The sequence below is a fragment of the Arachis hypogaea genome, chromosome 3 (assembly GCF_003086295.3).
Source record: "Arachis hypogaea cultivar Tifrunner chromosome 3, arahy.Tifrunner.gnm2.J5K5, whole genome shotgun sequence".
Lineage (NCBI taxonomy): Eukaryota > Viridiplantae > Streptophyta > Magnoliopsida > Fabales > Fabaceae > Arachis > Arachis hypogaea.
The window spans coordinates 141,793,900-141,799,937 of record NC_092038.1 but is presented as its reverse complement, the minus strand read 5'-3'; the positions used below and the strand labels follow the sequence as shown (position 1 = coordinate 141,799,937).

The 6,038-nt window shown below is 31.3% G+C and overlaps 1 long non-coding RNA gene across 1 annotated transcript; it reads right to left on the bottom strand.

The window, feature by feature from the left end:
* Window positions 1–282: 282 nt before the first annotated feature.
* LOC112736108 (uncharacterized) lies at window positions 283–5,013 on the bottom strand. Its single transcript, XR_003168726.3, has 4 exons — window positions 4,681–5,013; window positions 1,518–1,655; window positions 865–1,036; window positions 283–743 (listed from the first exon to the last, which is right to left on the bottom strand). It is a non-coding gene; the product is annotated as an uncharacterized lncRNA (long non-coding RNA).
* Between the last annotated feature and the right edge of the window lie 1,025 nt (window positions 5,014–6,038).

Sequence of the window (6,038 nt, the reverse complement as noted above, 5' to 3'; positions counted from 1 at the left end):
GTTTGACTCTGTTTAGTACTTCTTATGGTACATTACCTAATTAGCTTATGTCATCTAGATATTGTCACTTGCTCATAGGTTATGCTTAAATGATAGGGAATGTTAATTTACTTTTTGTGGATTGCTGATAAATGTTATGTAACCTGTTATGGTCAATATGATTAGATACACTACATTTAAATGTTAATTATGAAGTTTGTACTACAAGTGTTCTATTTAATTTTACTGCACCTTGAAAAATACAACACACATCAGGTTCTCATCAAAGCTACAGTCGAATAATATGGTACACTCTTAATACACATCAGATTCTCATCAAAACACAATACAAGAGTTGTCATTCCATGTTTCAACCAAATTTGGCACATCAATAGTTATCAAAATACACTCTAATTGACATTTACTCTTCATCCACTATTCAACAGTAGTACAAATAAGTTCTTAAACAGAGCAAAGAAATTGATGAAGACACCAATTACAACCCCAATGCACATCATGATTAGAAGAATTTCAATCCTCTTCAATTTCTCCTTCAATTCTTTTGTAAGAACAGGTTGCACCATGGGGACTATGTCCTCACACTCTACTGATTCGAACAGCTTCCTAACGCTCTTCTGTTTGAGTTTTCCACGTGAAGATAGCACAGGTTTGTTGTTCCAAGAGCATTCCTCCTCTTCAACCATGTGTTGATGCTCTTCCAATTCATCAATCCATTGAAAATATTTGCAATCTTGATTTTTATTCTGCCAAGAATACATATTGAAAACCGATGAAGAACAATGATGAATCAAAAGATGCGAAAAACATATTAAAATAGGAACAACAACGAAGACCAATTGGAGAGCAAAATCAAGTCATATTTACCTTTCATAGTGGACACCGAAAGAACTACCTCCCTGGTTAGCATTCGTCTTCGATTTCAGAACAATAACAGCAAGAGAGCAGAGACACATACCATCATACTGCTTCGAACCAGAGTCTCCGCACCAATCCTTGCATCCTTCTGCCATTGACGCAGACCTTCGTTTCATTCCAGCTACATCCATGGTTGAACCCTTCTTCAGATGTATCACGTTCTCATTTTACAATTGGGGATTATGGTTAATGAATTAGAAAATTTGAGAATGGATTCAAGTAAGATCTCCGTTTGCCACGTAAGCTTTTTTGTTTGTCACATCAAACACTTCCGTTAATGAAAAAGCCATCACTTGACGGCAGACATTTCGTATGTGTTTTTAAATTATTCAATGATATTTTTGTTGATAATAAAAAGGAGAACATTATTGTCAACGTTTACAAAATTTGGGAGTATTTTTTGTGGTTAACCCAAATATTACAATATTTATTTCTACACATTTAGAGATTCATGTAACTCAATTTATATGCAAATTAAGGATTACAAATTAAAATAATAACTTAGAAATAATTTAGGGGCCGAGTTGAATTTGTCATATATGAAATACTGATCATAAAATTTGCGAATTTCTTCATATATGATATATTGATATGTGTGTTACCTGGCAAGATATGACCCGAGTGGAAAAGAAACCTTCTGATGAGATAACCAATTAGAATCGCAAATCTGTAAGCTCCTCAAAATTATTGCACATAAAGAAAGGGCCCTCAATTATTATAACGTGCCCTTTTTTCTTCTTCTGTACAAATACAATAATAATATAATAAGGTAATCAACTTCTCCAACAATTATCATCAGCACAATGTTTATGCATACATCATCATCGTTTCCACGCTATTTAGGATCATTTTCTTTCTTTAGTCATTTTCTAGCTATATCTTCATTTGCATTATTTTCCCCTAAATCGATTGTTATATATATATATATATATAACTTTATTAATTGAAGCTCGTTTATTTATTTGAATCCCTGTGCTGTCCATGATTCTATAACAGATGTGACTGCTTTTGTCCAAGAGCAAAGATCCTATGTATATGTGGGTCTTATTTTGACTAATCGTTTTCTAATCTTAATACAATTAATGTCTAGCTTTCGGACTTCAAATGTGTATACATTTTTCCTTCAGTAAACTACTATACTACTTATGAATATTTTGAACGCTAATAAAATTATTTATAAAAAATTAAAATTAAAATTATACACTCAAAATAATAGAATTCAAACGATAAAATTATTTAAATATTATAAAATTATTTATTTTTTTAATTTAATATAATTCTAAATTTTTATTTACATTTTCTTTCCATCCTACTCTACTTAGCTAATAGCCACCACCGCTTTCCACTTCAATCCAACAAATTACAAAATAAGTTCAAGTGAAGTACTGAATTTTGCATGCATTTTTTTTAAAATAAAAGGTATAGAGATTATGATTTAACATTAAAGCTGGATATGAACAAGATTTATGATAGGATGTAATGGAAATTTGTTTGGAAGATGATAACGAAACTAGATTTTTGTGATCGATGGATAAAGTAAATTGAGGAACATGTGACAATAGTATCTTATTTTGTTACTGTGGATGGACAATTTCATTGTTATTTTAAACTATGTAGAGGATTACGATAAGATGATCCTCTATCTCCCTACCTATTTTTATTTTGTGCAGAGAAACTCTTCCATCTGCTCCACAGAAAAGAACAGAGGCTGAAAATATATGGTTTGAGACTCAATCAAAAGTGTCCAACAATCAATCATCTTTTCTTCATAGACGATTCAATTCTTTTTAGCAAATCTTCAGAAGTAAAGTGCTAGAGATTGCTACAGGTCCTACAGACTTACGAAGAAATTAGTGGCCAAAAGGTAAACTTGGACAAATCATCAGTCTTCTTTAGTAAGAACACACCAATTCTAGTCCGAGACCATTTGGCGGAGATTCTCCTTGTTCCTCATGTTGGCAATCAAAACAAATATTTGGGTTTACCGACAGTGATTCAGAGATCAAAGAAAGCAACATTTAACTACATTAAAGATAGGGTGTGTCAGAAGCTCAACCATTGGAAGAGGGCTCTATTGTCTTCTAATAGACGCGAAGTGCTTATTAAGGCAGTGGCAATGACGATACCCATATACACTCTAAGTTGCTTCAAGTTACCGGAGATACTAATTGAAGAGATTCAGAGAGCCATACTCCAGTTTTGGTAGGGGCAGAAATGGTCAGAAAACAGGATGCAGTGGATCGGATGGAGGATTTTTTGCATACCAAAAATGCAAAGGGGTCTCAACTTTAAAGATTTGAAGGCTTTTAACCTTGTCATGCTTGCAAAGCAAGGTTGGAGGTTAGTTTCCAGACCTAATTCTCTCATCAGTGAAGTGTTACAGAACAAATATTATAGATATTCAAGTTTCCTAAGAGCAGAGGTTGGTAATAACCCATCATGAGATTTGAGGAGTATTATCGAGGACAGAAAGGTGCTAGAAAAAAGTATACTATGGAAAGTAGGAAGGGGATTTAATATCAGAATTCGAAAAGACTCATGGGTGAAGGATTATGTTTCAATTACTCCTATTACTACCACTGCAATGACTGTTAATCTAGAATGAGATTCACAATTATAGCATTCAAACAGAACATGAAACCAGAACTTAATTCAGACCAATTTCAATCTAGAAGTAGCTATAGCAATAATCAACACTCCAATTCATGAGACAGAGGATAGAGTTATCTGGATGTTGGAGAAAGGGGGCAGCTTTACTGTTGTTTCGGGATACAAAATAGTCTTTAACTTCTACCGCCTACCAACTGAATATCTGCCATAACAATGCAAAAGAAAATACTTATGGAAGAGCATATGAAAAATTAATTGTCAACCGAAAATAAAGAATTTGCTCTGGAAACTGATGCATGGAGGACTCCCTGTGAAAGAAAGATTGAACGCCCGAATACAATCCATTGAACTCTGGTGCCCAAAATGCAATCGATCACAAGAAAGTATTTTTCACTATTTCTGGGAGTGTCCAGACGTGACTGAAGCTTGAAGATGCTCAAATCTACCATGGCCGATTCAAACTCGAGAACCATGGGAGTGGTGGATTCGGTTGAATATAGAACTGAGATTGGAGGAAAATCCAAAAAATAAAAGAGCAGTAGCAGCAAATCTCATATGACAAATCTGGTTAACAAGAAATGCCTGGTATTTAAAAGTAGAACCACCCCTTTGACAACTATTATAGAGATGGCAAAGAGAAGTGTACGAGAGAAAATAAGAAGCCCCTGAATTTTTATTTTACTTTTCTGGTTCTTTATGTTTAAGTTATTTTATTAAAATTTGAACTTTCTATTCTCTTTATTACATTTTTTGTAATTAGTCCAAATTAGACCAATTTTCAATAATAAAATTCATAACTTTGCAAGAAAAAAAAAAGAGTACTGAATTTTGTGATGCAATATTTTTTTCTTTTCTTTTTACAACGTCATTTTTTTTCAATTCATTTCAGCTCGTCAAAACAAAATTCATGCCATCATAAAAATCAAAACTAATAGCACCTCAAAAACAAGAATAATCATACTAAAAAGCGTGTTCTTTATGGATAATAGTGATTAGTCTCTGCTACTCCTAATCATTTTCTCACTCTTTTCATAATCTCATTTACACATCCCACTTCTCCTACTTCTATTTCAATTTTCTAATTCTTCTGGGTATCATCTATTCACATTTCAAAAAAGATTGAAGTTATTTTTAAAGGTGTTGATAAGTACTTGCCATCGAACTTTTGAGAGCCATATCATGCTAGACATTAAGGAGGTCACTGGATTGGGAGCGGTAGACGATCTCACCGAGGGAGCATGACTCCATGGAAGGAGGATTGGTGTTGAAGGGGATGTATAGCAAGTTGAGAACAGGTTGTCGTTGGTGGTGTTGTTGCTAGCTTCGTCGCGAATGTTCTTGTCGGCGGGGCGGCGTTACTTCGGGGAGGGGCCGATAGAGGAGGAGTTATGATTAGTTGTGAGGGGATGGCGGGTGGGATGGGTGGTGGCAGTGACTACAGACTGGTGGGAAGAGGGTACGGTATAGATGGAAATTTGAGATTAGGTTATGTTAGAAAAAGGAATAATTTAAAAAATTTTAAATTATTTGTAACATTTGGTTAGTTTTATTGATTGAATTTTATTTTTAGTTTTAATTTTTTATGAATAATTTTATCAATTTTAAAATATTTGTGGATAGAAATGATAATTTATTAATTTTTTTTAAGAGAAAAATTGATACGGAATGAAACTAAAGATAAAATGAAAAATTAAAGAAAGAGATTCCTCTAATTCAATTTAATTTCTTGATATAACAGTTAAGAGAATCACTCTATCTGTCTTGTTCATACCTAAATTTTTTAAAAAGACTAAAAAAAAATTATTCATAAAATTTAGGAAAAAAAAAGTGACTACAAGATTTTAAAGGTTTTTACATCTTAGGTTTAAAATTTTAACTCATAAATTTACTAAAATAAAAGGGTTAAATCATAATTAGGCTTAAAATAAATACTAATAAATGATATGTATATTTAATTCAACTCGACTAACTAAAATCTTCGATGCAATTTATAAATAATAAAATGTTTGATTTTTCATAATTATTAATCATTATTTTAGCTAATTTTTAATATATCTTTTAAATAAATAATTTAATTATATATACTAAATATTCTTTTATTCTCTTAGTTATTATTTTTATAATTAAATTAATTAACATATGATAATTCTCAATTTATCTAACAAAACTCGAATCAAAATTACTGTCAAAATTTGGCCTAAGATTAGTGGTTAGATAAAATCATTCGCAAAAGTGATTATCCCATAATTCAAATCATTTATATAATTTAGGTAAAAATGGCCTAATTAATGTCGCAATTCATCATTCCCTTGCAATCAATTCCTAGTAAATAAATATATGAGTTTAATTTTAATATATTAATAATATAAAAATATTTACATAATTATTTAATTAAATTTATATAGTTAGATAATTTTTTAAATAATAAAATTAAAAATGAATTATTTTAATTAATAAAAAGTATATAATTAATTATATGTATAAAATATTTTTATACTAATTGTTAGAAACAA